Source organism: Gobius niger, assembly GCF_951799975.1.
Source record: "Gobius niger genome assembly, chromosome: 9".
NCBI classification, from domain to species: Eukaryota; Metazoa; Chordata; class Actinopteri; order Gobiiformes; family Gobiidae; genus Gobius; species Gobius niger.
Window position 1 is genome coordinate 8,253,724 of NC_136860.1, and position 25,901 is coordinate 8,279,624.

Sequence of the window (25,901 nt, forward strand, 5' to 3'; positions counted from 1 at the left end):
GACTGATACTGCTGCCCACAGGGGGAGCTCCAGGCCAGCTCCTCACCAGCCCAGGCCACTGTCTGATCCTTAGATTGATATTATTTCACATTTTAAAACATAACATCAAAAAGAGTGTGTTTTAACCTCTTAACTGCAGTGGTAGGAAAAATATGACTTAACATACAAGTGTTATATGTCATTTTTATCAGATTCATCTTCACAAAACTGCTATTGAGATAATGTTATGCCTATATCTTACCCAAAATGTGAACATTAAAAAAAAAAAAAAAAAAAAAAGGATAACCGCCTTAGCCTTTTTGTTACTTTCAAGGCTGGTTGTGGAGGTCGAATTCTCATACAACCCAGAAGTGCTTGTACTCTTTCCATTTGTTGTGATATTTTGAATCGAAAAATCAAATCAGTTTTCCTTTTTTTTCCTATATAAAAAAAAAATGGTGTTGTAAAAATAATCCCAAAAAAAATATTCGTATTCAGGACTAAATACACACATGAAATAAAGAAGCCATTGCACCTCACTTCATCAACATCTCTTTCTCTTCAGTTGTATATGTGCGTGATGTGGGATGTCTTTGTCTTCCCCTGCTTCATGCCTTCAAAATAAAACCACCCCAGAGCCTCCAGTGCCGTGGTTATAGAGCTACAGCCATTCAAAGAAAACAAAGGCGCCATTTTACACAGAAATTGATCACATGTGCCGAATTGTCATCAGGGGGCCCCAGAATCCAAACTATTTCCCCCATAGCTAAAACATTTTACACAGTTGGTGCTGTCAATACAATTAGTAACTACAGTAAGTTTCAAATGAAAGCCATGAAGTATGTCTTAGGACTCTTTTTGTAAAGTAGCATCAACATTTCGAGACAAAAAAAACATAATTTTTTGGCAAATATAAACAAGTGTAATATAGGTTGTGTTTCACTAACACAGATTTTGCACTCATTTGACCAAACCGCCTTTGCTCTGCCCAATCCCAGGTCAGGCCTGGCAGGACTTGGATGGGAGAGACTGTTTGGGGAACACCAGGAAGCCAAGTGAATGTAGTGCGTGAGTTAGTGGTTGGTGGTCGGAGGGGCCGATGGCGCAGACTGGTTGCCTCGCTTCCGTATGGTTCGAGTATGGAATGAACGAATTGTGCAAAGTGTAAAGCGTCTTTGAGTGTCCAGAAAAGCGCTCTATAAAACCAATGCATTATTATTGTTATTTTTAGAAACTACAAGGTCTTAGCTTTCAAATGAGGTATCCCACTGGTGTGCAGGCTCTAAGCTCTCCAGTCAATTAGCTTGGAGATTTGGATATGCAAAATGGAGAAAATCCGCCTGGTGGAGGTGGCAGTTAATCCCATATACAGGATATGTCAACTTCAAAGGAACAGTAGAGCGTTTTTCCACACTGAGATATGTTCTTACCTGAGCTTAGACGAGTTGACGGGTACCTGTGTGTGTGCCCTCAGTCACGCATAACGACCAAAGCTGCTGTTAGCATTTGGCCTCTCCCAGTGTATTCCTATAGCTCCAAATGGGGGTGAAGTTGGAAGCGACCAAGCTCTTCCACGGGCACGAAGACCAGACAGGTACGCATCAGCTCGTCTAAGCTCAGGTAAGAACATATCTCAGTTTGGAAGAACGGTCTCCTGCTCCTTTAAGTTTCCAAATGTGGATTATGAAGAGGTTTAGGAGCCCAAAGTATCCCAACATGTCCCATTAATCCGAAAACCAAAACTCATCACAAACCGACGTTTCCTCCCAAAAACCACTGAGCTCTGACACCCTCGCGCTGGGACACGCCGGCGTGGACAACCCGGCGCGTTTGACCCGCGTCCAGTCCGCTGGCCCGTGTCATTCGGCACAAGTCGCTCCGATCAAAGCTGCCTTCAGAGACGTGCAGAGAGCGAGGCTGACACAGACAGGCGCCCGGAGCCAGTCAATTACAGCCAGCAGAATCATCTGGCTTCATTTAACTCAACGCGGTGATTTGATTTGATTGGGAACGAGATTGAGGGAAATACTTACAAGGTCGTTTTATTTGGGATGCGATTTCGAAAAATGTGTAGCTGCGTTTTTTTTTAGGGGAAGATATCAAATCAAATTCTGCCAATGTCAGAATTGAGTGGTTTCATTCGATGAGTCAACGCGTGTGTGAGTTCGGCGTCATCGGAGTTTGCTTTTCAAATTGGCTTTGCGAGTCCAGGGCCCTGTTCTGGTGTTACTAAAGGCTGTGGACAAGACTGTGGCGCTAAGAAAGGGGTGATGTTACAATATTGCAGTGACCCTCCCACGACTTACAGCATACTCTCCGTGGACAGGGGGGGGGGGGTGTTTCGATCATGTTTCTTCCTCGTGGAGAGCCCAGCGCTCTTTGATACCGATGCCAGAGCAGACCATTGGTATATTCTCTTTCTATCGGGACATAGAATACATTTATTTTTAACTCACACAGCATTGTCTCATTGGCATATCAGATTGGTAATGGTAATTTACAGCTGCCCTCAGCTTTGGTAAATGGACTCAACTTAGTGTATATAGTGTATTCCACCTACATCGGGGGGTCGGCCCATTAGTCCGACGTCTCATTATTCCAAAAATGTCCCATTGAGTAGGGGTTGAAAAATAAAATTAGGTTCAGGCAAATGTCCACTGACCTTAAGGTTAGGGCCAGTGGTTGTATCTGGCTCTCTAAGGGTTAGAGCTGTCGGACTAATGGCACCTGCTCAATGGTAACTTTGGGGAACAAAAATAATAATAATACTAACAAATGGGCTGTCGGACCAATGGCATTGCACCCACATTAGGCACGCAAAGCACTTTACATCAAGGTTTCATACACCAGTGTATGCAGACAGGTGGGGGAAGTGTTTTGCCCAAGGATACAACAACCGTGTCCACCTTCAGGAGGCGGGATTCAAATGCCCGACCTTCCGATCCTGAGACGACCCGCTCTGACAGTGGTGCGGTCGTGTTAGTGTGTCTTTTTGATTTATTTTTTTGTCAGTAGGTGTTTGTTAGTAGGTGGAGCAGTGAACCCGTCTCTGCTTGTAACAACCACAACCACAGCAGGTTTGTGCGCCCGGCAGAGGTTATACATTTGAGTCCCCCCATATGGAAAGTATCGGATTTTTAAAACACTTTTCTAGGCAGCCAAGAAATCTTTCGGTTCTTGTTTGAGTGATTTTTTCCCATTCTTCCTTACAAAAGTCTTCCAGAGCTATGAGATTTCTGGGCTGTCTGTCACGCACTACTCCAGGAACGTCCAACCCCATCCTTGCAGTTCTGAAAGACTTTTTGTTCTTCAGAGGTTTATCCATAGATCTCCAATGATGTTTAAGGCCAGGAGACTGTGAAGGCCACAGCAAAACCTCAGACTGCACCTCTCGATGCTGCCCATCGTGGATTCTGAAGTGTGTTAACGATCATTCCCACATTTGTAGAAGCCATCTGCTTTTTAACGTCAGCATTTTTACAGATGATTGACAGTTCCTTTTTCCTCTACAATTTGTTTGGAATTTTACTGAATCTATTCTTCGTTCTACCCGTGAAATGTTCCCCAAAACTCCGTCACCACTCTTCATTCTGATGTGGTTTAGTCAACTTGGATAAAAGTCACCACATCCTTGTCAAGAATCATTGAAATATAGCAAAAACATATGAACCGATGCTAAGACATTGTGTTCTCAGTTGTGCCAATAACTTCACACACCCTACAGCGGCCCATTCTTTTAGCAAAAAGCCTCGAGTTCCTGTAAATTCCTGCGCTGTCTTGCATGAACAGAGCTCTCCCCACAGTGGCTCAATGATACTGAGGTCAGGAGACTGAGCTGGACACTCCACAACCTTCGACTTGGCCTTGTGTTTTGGATCATTGTCCTGTTGGAACGTCCAAGTGCGACCCGTGTGCAGCTTTCGGGCTGATGAGAGCAAATTCTCCTCCAGTATGTGTTGATAAGCTGCTGATTTCATCCTGACCACCTCCATATTTCACAGTAGGACTGGTCTGTCAGGAGCCCAAAAACTCACTGACCTTTAACCCTTTAATAGTTTGCTCAACCGTTTGGTAGAGCACACTTTATCGAATCAGGTGTTGTTTCTAATTCTGTCTATTACTACCATTCAGTTCAAGTTTGTAATACTCAAAATATCCTGTTTGGACTAGTACAGGTTGAGGTTGGACTAGTTTGGACTGATTTATGCTGGTTTAGAGCAGGTTTGGGCCAGTTCCGACCTAGTTTGTACCGGTTTAGAGTAGTTTTGGACTGGTTTAGACCAGTTTAGAACAGGTGTGGACTGGTTTATGCTGGTTTTGACAGGTTTAGAGCTGTTTTACTAGTTTAGCAGAGGTTTCGATTGGTTTTGACCAGGTTTAGAAGAGGACTGGCTGGACTGGTTTATGCTGGTTTAGAGCAGTTTTGGACTGGTTTAAACCTGGTTTGGACCAGTTTAGAGCAGATTAGACCAGGTTTGGACTGGTTTGTGCTGGTTTTGGCAGGTTTAGATGAGGACTGGCTGGACAGGTTTGTGGTGGTTTAGATCAGGTTTGGACTGGTTTAAGGCAAGTAACTCAGAAGTCTATCAAAAGGCTTAGAAAAGGGTGTAGGGAGTAACATTAAAGGGTTAATACACAGATTACAAGGAAACAGGACTACAAGGTGAGGATGGTTACCTTTAGCAGCCACTGAAAGTTGTCTGTGTCAAGTTGTCTTCATGTTTCCGGCCTGGTATTTTCTATTGTTATGGTGATTTGAAAATCACATTTTTTTTTCACAATAAATGACTTCACAACATCACTGATCATGAGTGAAAAACTGTATTTTTGTGTTTTCAGTCATATTCTTTGAGAAATGGCCAAAAAAAACAAGAAATCCAACAGGGTGTGTAAAGTTATTGTATATTCCTGTAGGTTTGGTGTCAGATTGACACTTGCACTTGTAAACTGGAAAAAAGAGGCAGTTCAGGCACACAATACAATTAAGGATCTATAATCTAACAAGTGACTTTCTAATACCATTGATCCGTTGTTGCCGTGCGTGGGCCACTGTTTCGTTGATTTCAGATGCCTTCGTAAAGGACAGTCGTGCCATATCGAACCAAGGCTGTGGGGATTTAATGAGAATAACGTGTCAACGAACAGAAATACAGCAGGTGCAACGAATGGTTTATTGAAAGGAGACGTCATGACGGGCGTGGCCAGTTTGAATTCTAAGTGCTTTGCAAATCAAGAAGGATGTGTTTAAAGTAGGGCTGGGTACCTTACGTTTTTTTCTTTTCTTAAACGATACGTGCTTTTCGGTACCGGTGCCTTAACAGTATTTTTTCTATAGCACTGGGAATAACATGGGTATGAAAATGGTGTCATACCACCGGGCTATCAGGAAGCTGAACTCCCTCCCTTCCTTGTGATTCCACCCCTTACTCCCCACTCCCTGCTCCACAACTAGGAAGACAGATGAACATCTCGATTCATTGTGAAATGAATTGACAATCAAAATCGTTGAATGAATTTAGTTGAATTTGAATTGAATTTGAATAAAACACCATAGAAAGCAACACGGGCCTCAGCAGCGTCACATGCAACGCCATGTTTTGAGCAGAATTTCCACTTAAGTAGAGATAAAACACTTTATTACCTCCTGAGCTGCAGGGATAGATCCACATCATGACACCGTTTTCTTTCAGCTAAACTTTTCTAAACATTAAAGATCTTTACATAGTGCGAGCGCTCACTCTGTCACTGATAATTTACCAAAACTGTACCAAAACTGTCTAATACAGAGTGAGCGCTCACTTTTGTCTTGTTAATTTTATTCTATGTTTTCAATTTCCCTAAAAACCCAAGTTTCTTATTCAGTCCTGGTTTAGCCCTGGGTTACAACCGGTCCTGGTTTAGTCTTTGCTCTGCCGTCTCCAATAATTACAAAAGTTAGTAAGTTCTAGCTTTGCTTCGCTTTAAGAAAACAGCCTCCATTTGTGCTGAATCGGCTCATTATCTGCACACGGTTCTTTAGACTCACTGCGGGTCATATATTGACGTCTGGAGAGTAAAGTAAAGTAAAGTAAAGTACCAAGTACCTAAAGTACCTAGCTAGTAGCCTGCAGTAAAAACCTCTTCAACATCAGGGGGTCGTCCTCCAACAACGTTCTCCTCAACGTTGCCATATCTGGGGGCCTAAAACAATCCGTGCCGCTTTATTTTGAGCTACTTGTAACTTGTGTATATTATTTTCACTTGTGTTTGACCAAACAACTGATGCATAGTCTAAGTATGAAAGTACAAGTGACTGAACTAGTTGTTTGGTCAACCACCGAGGAATACATTTTCTACAATGTTTAATTATGCCCAAACTCCTCCCCATTTTCTGCAATGCATTATTAATTTGACTGGTCCATGACAGTCTAGAATCTACTATTACTCCCAACAATTTCGCTTGATCTACTTGAAACATCCCTTTAAAATCTCTTTTGCTGCTTACAGCCACAATTTTAAGCTAACAAATCGATGGCGCTGTGATAATTGCAGTTTGAGTGCAGAATGGCTCTGATGAAGTTTTATTGGCTTCAAATGTGAGGACATACAAGAAATGCTGGAAATTCAGATCAGAGCGCTTTTGCAGTAGAAGAAGAAATGATAAAAGTGAACAGGATTAAACTGCAGGAATGAAGCAAAATACAAGTCCGGGTATGTTTTTGATGAGGGGACATTACAACATGCTCTTTCTATGTCTTTATGTTGATGGCGCCTTTAAAGCCCAGACAGCTTCCCTATATGCGCTCAGATCAGTCAGTGATAAATATGAGTAGATCACTGGAAGTTATTGTTTTGAGTTAAAGCTACTTCGCTGCCTGTGTTTCAGTATAAATGCATATTTTGTCTGGATTTGTGCTTTGCATGGACAATACTTTCTGAGCCTCGTATGGTTTGACTGCAAACTAACAACAGCTGAGTCACCTGAGCTTGGCACTGGGATACTGTTACTTTGTTCAGGGCCTTTTATTTCATCATTTGAACATGATTTGACATTGTTTTCTCACTCCAACTGCTCACTTTAACCACAGATTGTAATAGATGTTTAAACAGCAACACAAAGGACGGAGTAAATAGATTAGTTTACTTTTAGTTTTACTAATGAAGTATGACCCATCGTTTTGGGCGTGTTGAGCTCCTTGGATCGCACATAGTAACATGGATGTAACATGGATGTAACATGGATGTAACATGGATGTAACATGATGTAACATGATGTAACATGGATGTAACATGGATGTAACGTCGATGTAATGTCGATGTAACATGGATGTAACATGGATGTAACATGGATGTAACATGGATGTAACATGATGTAACATGATGTAACATGGATGTAACATGGATGTAACGTCGATGTAATGTCGATGTAACATGGATGTAACATGATGTAACATGGATGTAACATGGATGTAACGTCGATGTAATGTCGATGTAACATGGATGTAACATGATGTAACATGGATGTAATATGATGTAACGTTGGTGTAACATGGATGTAACATGATGTAACATGGATGTAACATGATGTTACATGGATGTAACGTCGATGTAACATGGATGTTACATGGATGTAACGTCGATGTAACATGGATGTAACATGGATGTAACATGATGAATTCTTGTGGCATTTGTGAGTTCACAAACACACGTGAATCTAAGTAAGGGCTTGAGCCTGGTCACAATCTATGGTTTTATTTTGTTGACATATTAGCTACAACTATGCTTTTTTAGGTCTTGTTTAGTTGTTTTAACAAGCTCATTATAAGAGGAAAAAATCTGCAAAAAATCTGCCTTTTTTGGGTTTAGTGCTCAATAAATCGGGAAGAAACTAGATATTTAAAACAATACCTCTGAAAAAACCTTCAAAATATTGTCAAGTCCAAGCCTGTAAAGTTTGGAGTCTGTAGGAGCTACACAATTATCATAAGCATCGTGAAGGGAGAGTTTCGTATTTTTTATGCTCCGACATTTAAAGTATGATACTAAAGGAGAAAACAAGCTAAATATCTCAACACAAAAATCAAAACATAAACAGTATTCGTGAAATCTAGATATTTAATGCATTAGTCTCGTTGCAGTTTGTCATTTTTGAGGCTTGGCTGTGATTGGCTAAAACGAGGCGCACCCGATCCAGTCAAGCAGCAAATGCCTCGTCCCGTCTTCTTCACGGAACGATAAAAACGTGAGCGGTTCCAGATTGACATCACTAATGTTATTTGCACATTTCCTGGATACTCGCGTCTAATGCCTCTTCTATTCGCTGCAAATGAAAGCTCGTAACCAACACTATTACCTTGAGCGTATGACCTCCAGCACTGGCCATTTTCCCAATAATGAAACCCCCTTCCCCCCCCTTCACTAAATCAGTTCAGCCCATTGATTTCTTTTTTTGTCGCACCATGACACTTCATTCATTCGTTCGTCTGGGGACATTCCTCGATTGCTACCGCTCGCCAATGTACACCGTGACACGGGCGCACCGAGGGAGAACCATTATTATGCACGCATACCCAATCTCCGTGATGTCCTTGCACTCCACTGCCGCCGCCGCCGCTGCCTTCTGCTGTTGGGCGCAGGTCAGGAGGCAGGCCGCTGTGTGTGTTGGAGGTTTAATTAAGCGTGGGACGTGACAGCCCTCCCTTTCCCCGGTGTCATCATCATCCCCTCCTCTCGCCGTCGCCACAGCCGCATACAGGAAGTGACACAATATGGCACCTCATGTTTTGCTTCATCGAACGTTCTGCATCCAGAGTTTCGAAAATCATCTTTTTTTTTTTAAAGTTTGTTGAGGTTAGTACTTTTTGCACGGAGGAAGTCAAGAAAAAACAAGGACCTAGATTTGGAAAATGATCGGCCAATTTTCCAAAATAATTGAAAAAGTGTTTGTTCTGAGACTTAAATAATAAATAAATACATAGAAAAAAATAAACTACTGAGGGACCATCAATATGGATTCAGAAAACATCGCTCCACCTCAATGGCTGTAATGGACTTAATAGAGAAGGTATCCACTGCAATTGATGCCAAATACACTATAGGTATTTTTTATTGTCCTGAAGAAGGATTTCGATACTTTAGATCATGATACCCTTTTACAAAATTGAGAGAAATATGGATTTCGAGGACAAGCTCATACATGGCTGCACAGTTATTTAGAAAATCGGTTTCAATATGTTCAAGTAAATGATATAAAATCTAAAATGCTGAAAGTAAGCTGTGGAATTCCGCAGGGATCCATTCTTGGACCTAAATTATTTATTCTCTGTATCTCAAAAAGGCTCAAATCTGTTTTGTTTGCTGATGACATCACCTTGTACAGTTCAGGAGAGCTTATGAACTGTACATCACCTTGTACAGTTCATAAGCTCAAAGTCTGGTGTGATATTAATAAATTGTCTTTAAATATTAAGAAAACATAATTTATGATTTTCTCGAACCGAAAAATTGACAGTCGTGTAAACCTAATGCTCAACAATATGCCAGTAGGACGAGTTTATGAGATTACATTTGTTGGAGTTACATAATTGATGATCTCAATTGGAAGTCGCAGATTAATAATATCTAAATGAAAGTATCAAAAGCAATAGCGATGTTATTCAAATCCAGATATATTTTAAACAAAGAGAGCTTAGTTCCAATACATAACTCATGTCACACATAACTAATTTGGGGAAATACCTATAAATGAAACACCCCAAAAAAATGTTCACACTGCAAAAAAAGGCAAGAAGACTCATCACGTTGTCAACCTACAACCGACCAACCCATCCATAAACCTGCAAACATCGAAATTCTGTGACATAGTAGATTTGTATACAATAAAAATGATGTTCAAAGTGTAAAATAAACTTGTGTCACTAACTCTACAAAATATGTTCACATCAGACAGAGCCGGTACGAGCTTAGAGGAACAAAGAAAACATTTGAAACAAACACCGTGAGATTTTGTGTTTCTGTTAAAGGGGTCGATCTCTGGAACGACTGCACAGAGGATCTCAAATGATGTCCCTCTCTCTTCCACCTAAAGAGAATGTATAAAAGTATTACATTTAGAAAATACATTAACTCTGTTTACTAGTTTGTTTAAGACTGTATCAACCTACTTAAAAAATCCTTTTGAGTGTTTGATGTAACGTTAGAAAGTTTCAAAAAGCATGTGACGTAAATTTAAAAAAAGTAGCATTAGCAATAGCTTCAGCCTATACCTTTTCAGTCATTTTATAATTTGTGCATAATTTTGACCAAATAAACTGAACTGAAGAAGCTCAAAGGGGAGATTGACCCGTTAAGAGAGTTACAGCGGTCTGGAGAGGATACTCTTTTGGATTTAAAGGCACACTGCGATACATTTTGGAATATGTCATTTCTTGTACAAAACATACAATACCACTCAAAAGTCTTGGGGTCACTTAAAATGTCATTAAAGGGATATTTCAGGATAATAATAATAATAAAAATAATAATAAATCTTATTTGTAACGCACTTTTCATTCATAGAATCTCAGAGTGCAACAAGACAACACACACATTAAAAACATCAACAATTATAAGCCTTCTTAAAAAGGAAAGTTTTCACTTTAGCTTTAAAATTATTAGGATTATTGACATAGGGCCTTATTTCCTAGTTATCCAGAGTGTTGCTGATTTCTGGAGATATTTTTTTGTAATTCATGCAGTTCTTATATTTGAAGAGTTTCGTGGTGCTAGGCTCGTGCAAGGCTAGCGCATTTCTATGGTATCAGCTAGCCTGCATTAAAAACAGTCTGACCCGCTCCACAGAGCACCTGAGGCAAATCACTTATAACACCAGACTAACCATATAAATGTCTGTGTCAATAGAAACATTTTTTGGAATATAACTGACCTTGCATCACATGAATGATCGCATTTTGACTATTTTCTCACAGATCACTCCGCCGCTGCGTAGCTTATACAACCACGAAGCTGATCCTGCTCAAATATAAAAGGTATTTTACATGCAAAATGGTTAAAATTACTTTCTTTAATGTCTTAAATGTCTGTATCGATACGGACATTTATATGGTTAGTCTGGCGTTATAACTGACTTGCCTCAGGTGCTCTGTGGAGCGGGTCAGACTGTTTTTAATGCAGGCCAGCTGATACCATAGAAATGCGCTAGCCTAGCACCATGTAACTCTTCAAATATAAGAACTACTTGAATTACAAAAAAACATCTCCAGGAATCAGCAACACTCTGGAAAACTAGGAAATGAGGCCCTATGTCAAAAATCCTGAAACATACCTTTAAAGCTGCCTTAAGTGAACCTTGCTCTGCTCCAGCTCCACCCCCCCAGACCCCCCCCCTCACCTGACTCACCCACGCCCCTCTCTCCCCTCCCCACTTTACAAGCTGCTCTGATTGCATTCAGTGAGATATGGACACCAGGGGTGAACGTAGCTTTAGCACACCCATTTACACCACCAGCACTTCAAACATTCACCGCATGCACCGCGACGTGTCAAAACAGCAACTCATTTAAAAAAAACGGCGCATAATATTGCACAAAGCCCAACTGTAATTGTCATGTTGCCGCCGCGGGACCGGCCGCCATTACCGAAGCTACGGGGCAACAAATAAATGTTTTACTAAATAATTGAAAACAGACAACCGTGTGCAAATTAGCGTGATTCAACTGCAGCGTGCATAATCAAAATGCTAATGAATTATTCAAATGCTGTGTGTGTAAAGTGCAAGGTGTGCCGCAGCTGCCTTTAGTCAACATCTCCATGGAGACGAGCCGGAGACGACAGTTCTGAGGAGAGCAGACACACACAATTGTTCGATTTTTGGGCTATTTTTTAACAACAAAACTGTAATGTAAGGTGTAATATCAAAATAAAAAAAGGCTTGTATTACATTCTATTTATTGGGTGAAAAGATACGCAGTGTGACTTTAAAGAGAGATTTCAACAGCTCGTTATTTTTGTGCTTTAAACCCATTTTCTTAATCTCCTTTGCATCACTCTTAGTCTGATAGATCTCCTCTGAACTCTCTTTTCTGGTAAAGCCCATTAAATACGTGGGGATGTCTTAAGACGATAAGACGATAATGTTATGTCTGCAAGAATCTATTTTTCTACTCAGTTTTGACGTGTAAAGTCTTCCAGAGATTAAGTCTCTAAGGCGAAGTCCAATTCAAGCCCCAGTGGAGCCAAAAAGTGCAGATATGTAGGTGATTGTCATGTTGAAATGTTAAATTAAATTAAAACTTACAAGTAACGGCAGATAATTCAAACCAAAGTCACTCTGTCCATCATGGGAAAATAAAAAGCCTTTATTATCACATGGCCTTTAGTTCAAATACGCTGAGACATGTTGAGACTAGGGCACGACCGGCATGGATTTTCGGAGTCCGATACCGATATCAATATGAAGGGGGTTGGCCTGGCCGATAGCCGATACACAGGCCGATATTTTAAGTTATTCAATTTGATGTTGTTTTTTAAAATCTCTCAGCCTAAAACTAAGCATTTATTATTATAGTAAAGGTTTCTAGCATAGAAATATATAGAAATATCGGTTGACCGATATGGGGATTACAGATGTAAATTGGCATAGTGCTAAATCTGGTGCAGCATCTTATTAATGTAACTGCACACGGTCCTTTCAGTAAACTAAACTAAACTAAACTAAACTAAACTAAACTAAACTAAACTAAACTAAACTAAACTAAACTAAACTAAACTAAACTAAACTAAACTAAACTAAACTAAACTAAACTGCTATCGGGTATTTTGATTGGCCGATGCTGATTTGCACCACTGATATTATTGGCCAAATTTTAGAACTGTCTATAATCCTGCGTATGAAGCTTCTAAATGTGTCAGCTGTGACAGCAGGGGGCGCTGTATAATTATGTTTAGTAGGCACTTCAGAGGGAGCTTGTTTGAAAGACAAAAAACATTAGTAGATTCCCCCCAAAATAAAAAAAAATCACTGCGATGTTTCTCCGCTCCCCTGAGGCCTAGGAAGTTGTGGGAGGGCTCATTCTAAAGCTCTGATTGAGCTCTTTCCGGTGCGATATTGGCCTTTTTATTGGCCAATAGCCGATATTAGCAGGCCGATATATATCGGTCAGGCCCTAGTTGAGACATTTTAACTTGACAGACAATTCCCAACATTGTTTGTTCGACGAGAAACCTCTTCCCAAAGAGCGCCTGTGTTGCACAATTCTGTCGAGTTCTCACATCTCACTTCTCACGAGTCCATTCTGCACTTTCCTGTTGTCACTTTTTGCTGAAAAGATTGTTCAAGTCTTGAGCACGAAGTCCAAGTGAAGTCCCATGCTCCTCTAAATGTTACATTAGGGCTGCTCGATTAGAGATAAAATACTAGTCTTGATTATTTTAGTAATAATTATTATTTTTTTGATTAAAAAACCCCAACTATGCCCAACATTTTCTTTGGACAATAAAAAAAGAAAAATTGAATATGCTCAAGTTTCTAAACTAATCCTCTATTGAGAGATACCTGCCCCCTGCTGGCCAGCCCTCACACCTGGGCTGGTGATGATGACATCATCACACAGCGCTAATGTTTTTATGTTGGACCAAAGCCTGAGCCTTTAGCACGTGAAATATGAAGGGAACAGAAACAATCATCACAGCAGCATGACATAATAAGAGTTTGATTTCAGCTCCGTTGATCTGCTCCTGAAGAAGAGATTTAGACTTTTCTACTGGACAAAACCAGTGCCTGAGCAAAGAATATGGAGGCTTCTAAACAGCTGTTTCAGCACAAGGTGAGCTCTTAACAGTGGCGTTATCTCAAGAAGTATTGGTATTGGTATAAACAAATATTAGTACGAAATTATTAACAGTTCTAGCACTCTGCACTATTTCAGCTGATCAGACGCGTCACACAAGCGGGAGGGCATCCTTAATAATCGTTTTTTCTTGATTTTGCTATTTTTGTGACCGTCTAGTGTAATAATCGTAATCGTACTTGAATTTCAACTAATTGCCCAGCCCTATGTTACACACCAATTAAAACGTGTTATTTCCGTGGGTGATCCTAGGCCAGCGATGATAGCACCACTTTGGAGCAGCCCAACCCCCCCAAACCCAGTCTACAGCTGTGGCAATAGACACCATATGCTCTTGCCAACTAAATGCGCCCAGATTCCATAATACGCGGCACAGCAAACCGTGACGCGCTGACATCCGAGTTAAGTTGAGCGGACAGCATTGCTCACTGCATAACATTGGCTATATAAATAAATATGGTGTGCGCGGGGAGGGAGGGGGTCAGCGTGCATCGAGCCGACCGCAGGCAGCCAGCAGCTCACGGTCGCTCGTCCTGAGCGAGCTGTACATCGATTGACGCAGTAATGTTAAACACAGAGCGATGATTGCCCGGTTACGACGGCGCGGTGGGTTAAGATCGCCAGGGCGTGACTGAAGTCTAGAGGAGCGCGGTCCGAAGAGGAAGACGACGAGAAGACTGAGTGATCGGGGGCAGCGGGAGCGAATGAAAGACATAACCCGAGATGCCACCGCGGAAGTTCAATCAAATCTCGTCTCGCATTAATCAACAAGTCACCGGGGGTTAGCTGCGGCATATGGCGAAGGGATGACTGATCGGTTTGCAAAGCAGTGGAGAAAAATCACATGAAAATGAAGCTTTTAACTCATTGACTCCCAGCCATTTTCAAATCAGGGAGCTCTCCACTGCCAGACGTTTTCAGGATTTTGACCCACAGAAAATTTTGATTTAGGTCTATGTCAACACGAAACCCACCGAAAGAAAGATTAGACTCTCTTCTTTTATCTAAATAAAGTTTGTTTGTACCTCTTTCCATTCTTTAGTAATCGTCCGTAGAAAATAGGTGAAATCACCACAAAATGCTGTTTTCTGACCAAAAAGCTGAAAAAACGAAGGAGCAAGATTAGGCAATAAAATATTAGCATCTTAGTTGTGGTAGGCAGCACAACTAAGATTTTAACACCAGACATGCTCAAGGCTTTGCTGCAGCTGTTGCCATTGAAAAACCTAATTGACAGTCAACGTTCGGATTTCAATTGACGTCTATAGACGTCATTGGCAGTCCATGAGTTAAGGGGCACGGTATGCTTAAACGTGGCTTTGAATGGTCCATATCAGTGGTTCGTAAACTTTCAAGACTGAGAACCACTGGTCTATAGCATTATGTAACCCAAAGGTCTTTAATAAAACTCTCGATAGGACATGAAGCTCCTTGACGCGGCAAACGCATGGCAACTGAGGCAAAACCAGGAGCAATGAAAGGGTCACCAATAAACGTGCGTTGGTGAAATCCTGGTTGCAAATACAGCGCAGGAGAAGTCTTGGTTCTTTTCGTAGTGAGGTGGCGGTGAGAGATTTGGATTTGAGGTTTTGGAGAGCTTTAAAAATAGTAACACAATGCCTCGACCTACCTGGGGAAGAGGGACATCAGGCTGAAACTTGGGCTAATACTCCAGTTGTGTGGTCCATTTAGGTTCTGCAGGTCTTCAGAACTGTGTCCCAGGTGCTTAGCTGTTCTTGTTCTGCTTGTCTCCGGTGACTCGTGTGCATGCGATCTGTTCTTTCTATATCCTACGGCTTCAAGCAGGAAGACTATGCCAAAAAAACAGTTTAAATCAGTTGACAGACAGCTCACAGAGATATTGCGTAACACTTGTGAGAAAGGGAGAAAAACATGTAATGTTGTTTTTCTTCCCCCAGTGTCTGTGTCGGTGTCCTCCATATGCTCCACTTTCCCCTACCACTAAAACATGTACATAGGCGAACAGTCAGGTGACTCTGACCATCAGCCTGACTCCACATCTATGGGTTCCCCACCAGCATTGAAGGATGGGTCATATGCAGAGGACAACACACCCCTCAAAAGTCCCATATGCTTCGTACAAACACTGGTCATGAATAGCGGCTCTACCACTGATACAACCACAACATTCCCGCAGAATTCTTCTCAAAGGTAACAATAAAAAAAGACTTTACTCTCACATATGATTGATCAATGTCAATTTACTATCGACACTTTTTTAACAACGCTCATCTTAATAGCATAACACGTACTGGCACATTTATCCCATTTAACCACGAATGGACGAAAATTTATCGGTACCGGTTCTCGATAATTCAGAGGTGAAGACGAGTGAAGTCGCTATTACTCATTAGTTTGCGTTGGTGTTTGCCCCTTCTGTAACACAGGGCTGACCGATAATGGAGTTTGGGCCTAGAAACTCTGTGGGACTGTGTTGTCAGTGGAGCTGCACGGATATCGACACAGTCTTCACTATGCATTTCCACATGTAAAAAGTATGGAGCACGAAAAGATGTCGTCCTTATCAGAGTATTTTGCTACAGTGCTTTGTTGTCACCATTATTCTGTGGTCTGGGCTATACAGCTGAAATTGACACGTAAATGCTAGTTAACACATTGAGTGCCGCGCTGATTTTGTGATTTAGCTGTTGAGTGCCAACAATCCAGACCGTTTTTCATGATATTTGTATTCTGTGTTATAGCTATGGACACATGCTATGGCTCGTTTTGAAAGCTGTGAATCTAAGCGCTCCGTAGGTGAAAACAGTTTAATTCTATGTGCCTCGGTTCCTGAGAAATCCAAAGCTAAACAGAGACTAGTTTGATCAAAAATCACAGATTTTTTTTTCTAGAAACAGAGATAACGGAGGTTTTGTGCAACACTCTCCTTTCTGAGTAACTCCTCTCTCCTCCTCTCTAACACTAATGTTATGGCAAGAGGCAAATGCCTAAAGGTATTTGTTTCAAGTCAGGTTTCAACATCGTTGACTTTTTATGGCGTGTGCATTTAAACAGGCTCGTTCTCGGATTGAAGACTTTAACAGGATGTTTCTCAGCCGTCCTTGGACCGATTTTGACCATTTAAAACTCAGAGAAATGTTAAAATCTCAACTGTTTCGATCTGCTCCAGAGGGCGAGAGAGAAGTGTCGGGTTTACAGCTGTTCGCACCGCAACACCACGTCCCCTCAGCCAAAAAAAAAGAAAAGCGACACAATGATATTATGTAAAATGTCCAGATCGTGACTTTTTACTAGTGTTTGATTGTCATTTATTTCACTTCTGTTCACCACAGAGCTACCAAAATCACACATAAGGTGTATTGGAGTGTCTAGTTTTGTAATGAAACATTTTTTTCCCCTCAATGTGTTAAATGTATATATTTTCCGAATATAAAGAGATATGCACGTATGCGCGGTCTGTCGAGCTGTTTTTAGCAAAATCGCTCCTTACCTTACCAGTGAGGCCCCCTCAGTCCCTCTGCTGTGGGACCCCAGTTCCTCTGCAGCCTATGTCAGCTCCGCCCCTGTCCCTGCTCCATTTGTTGCTGCTTCTCGCGCTGAGCTATCAAGAGGAGACACAGGCTCCAGACAACACTCCAGAATGTCTTTGTTGCTTTTATACCAGGCAGATTCAGAGGATCAGATCAGTGGAAATACTGTGTGAAAAAGGCCGACACCGCGCCATAAACCCGCGCCCCCTCTGGATGTCAACAATTAATGTCCTTATCATGGACGGCTGGAATAATACAACGCCAGATACGGCTGCATGATTTCTATTACCCACACAGTGACGACTGTTCGCACGGAATTCACAAGAGACCGCCACTCACTGCGCCTCGCTGTTGTTCGTCCAAACCAAAGTAACAGATGAAGCAGTTTTAGTCCAAACCAAACCAGGGACAGAGCCAGCAACAGCGGAAATGTTTTCCTCGACCCTGTCTGCAGTCGCTCGCTAATAAGCTCCTGCAAGGCGAGTCGCGTCGATGCAGACTCAACAGGTCAACTTTGGAAAGAAGAATTTGTTGTTACTGTACAAAACGCTCCAACTGTTGCGAGTCCAGACCACTTCTCTGTGCAGAATACAGAGAGTGGGCTGTTTTGGACAAACGCCTAATTGTACTTGCACTGAATTAAAGCGAGAAACACATTGTAAAGGTGAGCAGCTTTTTAGGCGTAATAAGACCCCATGGAAGCAGGATGTTTGTTGCTGGCTAAGGAAATTGTACTGGCTAAATATTTGCAGCCTTTACGATTAGCTATTTGCGACCCTTGATATTCCGTATGTACTTAACTGTGTCCCCTTGAACCTTTGACGTACAAAGTGTAGTAACTGTATCTTAAATTGTATCCCCAGTTTTGATCTGAAGTGGAAGAAGCAGATGTGCAAAGGCATGTAGAGAAGTTCAATCAGTGCTCGTCTCACATTAATCACGGAGTCACCCGGGGTTAGCCGTGGCGTATGGGGAAGAGATGACTAGATTAGAGGGAATTGTCTGACGGGAATGTTAGAGTGATAAAAGGCTTCATCCAGAATAGTTTACTTCAGGCAAGAGGCTGCGGGGGAAAGTTAAATTTTAGAGATATCAAATGGAAACTTTTGCTGTAGATCAGGAAATGAGGGGGAAAAATGAACTGATACACGGTTCTCATGAGCACAGTAACTTACAGTAACTGTGGTTCTATGAATGTGCACAGTCTAAAGCGAATTGGGTTACTCACAGGCTAATACGCACTGGTCAGACAGAAATTGTGGGTCAGGGACTAGAGGTGCCATTTACCATTTTAAGAAGTGGGGGAAATAGACGAGAAATAGTCCTAAATCCCAGTCTCACAGTGGCTTAGTGGTTAGTGCTTCTCACACAGAGGGGCAGGGCCTGAGTTGAGGTCATTATGTCCCACTTCTGCCCTGCACTACTGCACAGTGGAACCGTTTTTGACCATAAATGGATTCGCACTTCGTCGAATAGACATTGGACTTGTACTGTAGGGCCCCTGTGTGGATTTTTGCTTAGGGCCTCAGAAGGGCCAGCACCGGCTCTGCACCTATGAATGATTCCATGAACCCCTCGTGTGAACCTAGTAGATACACTAAACAGAGTACTTTGACCGAGCTGTACTGAATAAAAGCATGGTCTATGAAATGACAACATTAGTGAAGACATATAATGCATCTACATTTTAAGCTTTCATGTTATAACATTATTACCTCATCAATAATAGACCTTGGATTATGTTTTGCTTCATTCAGGTTTGCGTAATGTATCGATTCTTTGGGTGAATCTCCACGAAAAAGTATCTCATGACCCTCCTTTACAATAACAAGTTGCTTCCATTCAATTGGGTGCGTTCTGTGAGCTACTCTTTTTAGATGCTTGTCTTGATTTGGAAAAGATAAGACAAGGCAAGGTACCTACCTATACTAAAGACACACAACCATTGGCGTTTTTACTGAATACAGATTTGGCCGTGTGCTACTGTTACAGTGTTTGTGACATGTTTTGCTCTCGCTGGTCCGAGCAAAGGTTCGTGTAATGATTTGGTGTCGTATCAGCTCAAAGGGTCAGGGAAAACAGCGGTCCACCTTTCCTGCCCAAGTCCACCGGGGAATGTAGACGTCAATACATGGATTTCCGTTTCACTAGTTTAGGTAAACAGCCATGTGCTTCGGTGGTGCTTGGATTGGCTCGACATGATGAGGGATGTTCTTCATAAAAGGAGATACCACGGGTTTTTGAGCTTTTAACCACCTACCCGTCAAAAGTGGGGGTGTCCTTATCCTTAACACTGATTTATTCAAAGTTTCTCTGGCCTTTAGTTGCAATCCACACATGCTGCAATTCATGAACAAATCATACACAATCATGGCTTCTTAACACATTGTGCCAAAAACGAACATTTTTTTAATTACAAAACTAGACACTCTAATACACCTTATGTGTGATTTTGGTAACGGCTTCACATGGAAATGTCGAAACAGTTGAGATTTCAACATTTCTCTGAGTTTTTAAATGGTCAAAATCGGTCCAAGGACGGCTGAGAAACATCCTGTTAAAGTCTTCAATCCGAGTTTTTTCAATTTCTTTTTTTTTTAGTACATTTAACAAGGATATAAACAAATAAGGAAAAAAATCAACAGAGAGAAGAAAAAGAAATAAACAAAACACAACACAGTACCCCACACCCAGTCCATTTACAATATGTACGCAAGCACACAATGTTTTTACGAAGCTATAGAGAAGACATATATACTAAAGGGCTCAAACAAAAACAATAACACATGTATATAGACATACACACACACATACATTTAGGCATTAGCCTCTTCCCATAACGTTAATGTCTGTCCAGAGAGGATAGAGTTGGAGAGAGGAGTTAATCAGAAAGGTCTTAATTAGTGTTTCATAAAACACTAATTATCTCTGAATCTACAAAAAAATCTGTGATTTTTTTCTCAGGAACCGAGGCATGTAAATAAACTGTTTTTGACAACGGAGAGCTTAAAGTCTTACAAATATAATGGCAAATGATCTGGATTGTTGGCACTCCACAGCTAAATCCCCAAAACAGCGCGGCGCTCAATGTGTTACCTTGTTTTTGGGAACAGCAGCAATACTGTATGTTTTATTCTTCCTTAGATTTTGCAGTAGTTGCCTTAGAGTTAACTAAGTAATCAGATTTGTCCTATTTACGTCATATATTTTAACCTCTTCAAACTCGCAAGTGAGGCCTTTTCCACTGCAAACAAAATCATCATCAGGTTTCATCACCACTTTCTCTAATCGTTCTAATTGCAACACTTCTAAATAAATGTGGAAGTGAAGTGTAACACACCTGTAGAGGTGCATCCATGCTGACTCGCTGAGCTGATCAGACACTTCTCCTCGCTGCTTGGTCTGTTTCACACTTTGCGATAACGCACATTTTGAGAGTTAGTGCTTTGGAAAAGGAAGAAGGAAGCGGTTTCTGGAAAGGGACAGACCCAAATCACAGTTAGTGAACTTATCTGAATCTGTGGCTTTAGAGATATAGTCTATATCTCTAAAGCCACAGATTGTTAAGCAGATTGTTAAGCTACAATGATTATTATTTCATTTTAAAGGTGCATGATGCAACTTTTTTAAGAGAAAAAAAAAACAGTTGATATTAGTGCGTAGTTGACCTTTCAGCGACCCAGTGGCTGTATGGGCGGTTAGCTCGGCGCCTTTGCTTTCCATCCCATACATGAAAAGACTGGAGCTTCCGATGGAGTATTTTAATGGCCTGTTTGATCGGCGTGAGCGCAGTAACTCCAGCAAAGGACCACACTGTGAAGCAGTGTTCGATATGGTAGAACATCACGTAAGACTGAATGAGACTTTGTAGCGACTCACACCGCCCTTGCCTGTGTGTGTAAGTGAATAGCTGTTGGTAGTATCAAAGAGTATCAAATCATGAAAGAATAATGGCGGCGTAAGTGTAAGCCATTATTAGCTTATATACTGTATTTACATCAAACGGCTCCACTTTCGTCGGCAGAGACTGTCAGACACCTCATCCCGGTGTTCTCTGTGAAACGTCAAGTGCAGCAAAACAAAAAGGACTTCAAGACATCCACGCTTTCTTTACCCCACCCCCAGAAAAAACCTGAACATGGTTACAGCTTTGGTTAGCCCTGTAGTGACACAATGTGGTCAAGAAGAAGAGTTCAAGAAGTTTGTTTGCATCGTGGAAGAAAACGAATGACTGACAAGGCAGCAGTTGAGCTATGAATGCAAAAACTGCATGAGAAAGATCTCCCTTTACTGGTTTACTCCGGGATTTGCCTAGAAAATACTATAAATACTGCGATGGTGTCCTACTGTGAGGTTTGGAAACAGTCACATGGAAGTCGCCAGTTTTGAGTCTTGAAGTTGTCATTTCTGCCTTTGTAGCCCCGCTATACGGCAGACTGTGGCTAATCTAACAGGTACGCAGCCATATGGAGCGCAGATGGCAGCCGGAGCCTCTAGACTTAACTCTCGCTTTACTGTACTCTGTCCTTTTTGTAAAGTGGAAATAGTCCTTTCAGGTTCTCATGGAAACATACGCCTCTCGAGGACCCTTTGTTCGGTGCGCCGACAGTAGTGGAGTCTATGAAGCTGAATCTGTTTATCATGACTCACGATGGATGCAACAAGCGTCGTATTCCATCCTATATATAGACCGACATTGGTTTAATGTATAAAATAGGACACTATAATGTCTGCTGATGTGGAAGTGATTACATAACAGTGACGATGCTTGATACAGGGCTATGGACAGACTCAGAATTCTCTAGTTTCAGTCACATTTATGCCTATGGTCTGTGTAGTTCACTGGTTTTCTGCTTCTGCAACAAAATAACACATTTTCCTCTTTGATGAATTGTAAAATCCACAATGATGTTTCAAAGTGGTCATCTACAGTGGCCTTCCCCAGCCCAAACCCAACAGTTCCAGTCAAGTCTACGTGTTGAACTTGTAAAATCAAAAGGGTCAGTGTCGTCATCGTGTTTCTCTTTCACCCAACCTGCAAAGTGAAACTATTAACATGGATGAATAAATTCGGTAAATGAAATTCAGTGGATGGTGAAAGTCTTTTTGATGAGAGTACAGGTGACTTTGAAATCTACGATGGAAAACTCTTGTACGACTAATGGTTCGTTCCATTTGGACTCGGAAGTCGGAAATTTAAACTCGATGTCGGATTTCCCACTGGGAAAGTTGGATGATCCTCACAAGTCATGACTCCTGGAAAACAACATGGCGACGCACACTGTTAGCAGTAAATATAAACACCTGACTACAATATTTTGACATTTCTTGTGGTCTTAACTCTAATTTAGTCCTTTACTGTCCCCTGCTGTCTGTCAGCCTGCACTGGAGTTGAGCCTCTCCAGTTATAAATGGACTGTTTTATTTGTGATGCTAATGTTGCTAACGTCCACCACGGGCTAGCGATGTCAAGCACTTACTGAGCTCTTTGTTTTATTCTTTCATTTTTTTACCAGCTTTGCCACTTATCATATATATTTTTTAAAACACTGAAACTCAGAAAAAAACGTCTTTCCTGACTCTGAGTTCTGAACTCCGAACACAAATGCAACGCAGCAGAAGTGCTCGCAGAAACGTCCAGAATAATTAACATAATGAAAACCACAGTACATTATTGCCAATATTGTTACAGTCTCACTAAAATTTGTTTCGTTCATTTCATACAACTTCCCCACCTCACAGATACCCAACCATTCACGTGCCTGTTGCTCATTCCCTACGTGCGTCTGTGCACATTTTGTAAATTTCCCACAGCCATTTAGCCTTTCAGACAGGGGTAAGCTACGTCAGGCCTGGGGGCCAAAGCCGGCCCTCCAGCACAGAATCTCTGGGCCCCAATATGAATTTGAGAAATATTATTATGCAAATAAGGGATCAAATACCTGTTAAAAATGTGAGAGATAGTCTCTTTTTATAGTGTTTTTTTAAAATGTCCTTGCAGAACATCCCACTTGGTCATATTTAATGTAAAACAGTGGTTCCCAACCGGTGGGTCAGGACTCAAAAGTGGTCGCGAGCCTGTAGGGAACTTTTTTTCAATATTTTCCATCTGAAACTACACGGAAACACACTGGAGTCTGTTAAAATGTATATCATTGGGTTGTTTTGATCATAATTTCAGTCTTAAAGGGACTATATGGAGAAATGTTAAAATTCAGTATTTTCTCTCCCCCTACATGTTCCAGTCATGTCCTAATGTGTAGAATGAGCCCAGACCTGTTCACCACAACTGCCTTTAAAATCTTGCACTGTCACTCAAAAAGTTGTTACTTTGGGTCCAAAGTGCCGTCATGCACGAGCTTAATATAGAAGCTGCAGTTATGTGCAAGACCTGAGGTGGCAGTAGTGAGCATAAAAAATTATCAACATGCATAAAAGCAAATCTACGGCTTGTTCAATTAAAACATGTGCGGTAAATACAATAGTTTATACGATATATGACGATTTACAGTTTTATTTGGGTCGCAGCTTGTCATTAAAGTAATGGTCGGCCCTTGGTGTTTTGGCAATGATGAAAATCGGCCCTCCGTGACCCAAACCTGCCTACCCCTGCTTTAAGATATATTTTTGGGTCGTCAAAACCTGCACACATGATTCTCGAATAGTTTTACTACTTTCGTCTGACACTTTAGGCAAACCTCGTCCCAGCTCTAACCTCCTGCCTCTCGGAGACTCGGAGATTCCCTCCCTGACACTGTCTCTCCTCTCTCTGGCCCGGGGGCAGTGCGGCGGCTTCTGTGGTCTCTAGAACCCCCCCTCCCCGGCCTGTGCCTGTGTGTGAACAGATCCTCTGCCCCTGCACCACACGGGTTTGCAGCCTCCTGCCCCTGACTGTGAGGACATTTCCACTGTTTACACATCAGTACAGGCAGCCCATAAACACCACTCATATAAACACTATTTCACTAGCTCTGCCCAATACTGTGTAAGTCTGCTGTCCACACTTTGGATATTCACACTCAAGAATGGGGAGCGTTCAGGATTTATCCAAACCACTGCTTTAATCGAGACAGTACTTTAACGGCACTGTTAGCGATGCTTAAGTTATAAACCTTTTGTTTTTTTTAAACTAAGATTCAAATGATAATATTGAGGACCATTTTGTGAATGGTCTTCAATGAGAATTTCCCTTTAAAGTTGTTTTTGAGACGTGTTAAGTGCCCATTGCTTTCCATGTATTATTGAATCATCTGGAGTCACCCGATGTAGGCCTGTCACAATAAATACTATATTGACTTATCGTTCAATAAATGAAAGATAAGCAATATATTTTTGTGCTTTTGTGTTTATTTAAAATGAAGTTAGGAGCTTTGAGAACTAAAGTTTGCTGTCATTGTTGTGCTTTAGGGTTACAGTTTTGTTGATACAAAACAGTCCTCAATATTATCGTTTATCGAGATAGACGGATCGGTGCGGCGTCAGCAGTGATGCGGTCGCTGTATCGGTCTGTCGTGGTGAAGAGGGAGCTGAGTCGGGGGCAAAGCTCTCGATTTACCGATCGATCTACGTTCCCACCCTCACCTATGGTCATGAGATTTGGGTAACGACCGAAAGGACAAGATCGCGAATACAAGTGGCCGAAATGAGTTTCCTTCGCAGGGTGGCTGGGCGCACCCTTCGAGATCGGGTGAGGAGCTCAGTTACCCGGGAGGAGCTCGGAGTAGAGTCGCTGCTCCTTCACGTCGAAAGGAGCAGCTGAGGTGTTCCAGGCATGTCCTAGTGGGACAAGGCATTGTGGAAGGCCCAGGACACGCTGGTGGGACTATGTCTCCGAGCTGGCCTGGTGTCGCCTCGGGGTCCCCCCAGAACAGCTGGAGGAGGTGTGTGTGGACCGGGAAGTCTGGGCATCTCTGCTGAGACTGCTGCCCCCGCGACCCGGCCCCGGATAAAGCGGAAGAAAATGGATGGATGGAGATATTTCCCTGCCTCCGTATATTGAACTTCAAATTTGATCGTCTGCCCCAGAGAATAGAATTTAAAACAGCTCTGCTTGTGTATGAGTCTTTTCATGGTTTAGCACCAAAATCCATCTCTGACATGTTACAGCCGCATGAACCATCTCGGGCCCTGAGAACTTCAGGGAGGGGTCTCCTGGTGGTTCCCAGTCAGGACTAAACACTGAAGCTAAACTCTGGACACAGTCTTCAAATCCAGGCTCTTTTTGCCCATGCAAATGACACTGATAATATTTTATCTTGCCTTTTACTGTAGTTAATTAATTTCTATGTTGATGTTTTATTGATTTGATCTGTTTTCTTGTAATTTTATGCATCTGTGAAGCACCTTGAATCGCCTTGTGTCTGAATTGCCTTACTTTTCCCCCCCGATATCTAGTATAGAGTGGAGTATTTGTTGTCTAGAACCAGAAAGCAGAACAATAATATGTGGAAGATCTGCACATGTTCAGGTTCATATCTAATGTCAAGAAATGTGTGAAAAATGTGGAATCATTTGGGAGCAAAAATATGAGAAAAATGGCATAAATGAGGAACAAATTGGGGATAAATTAAGGAAAAAGTTAAAA

At 41.7% G+C, this 25,901-nt stretch overlaps 1 protein-coding gene across 2 annotated transcripts in view; it reads left to right on the forward strand.

The window, feature by feature from the left end:
* The window catches only part of LOC306967729 (neuroligin-4, X-linked-like), a 166,004-nt gene that overhangs the window by 9,324 nt on the left and 130,779 nt on the right, over positions 1-25,901 (forward strand). The window lies entirely within an intron of this gene.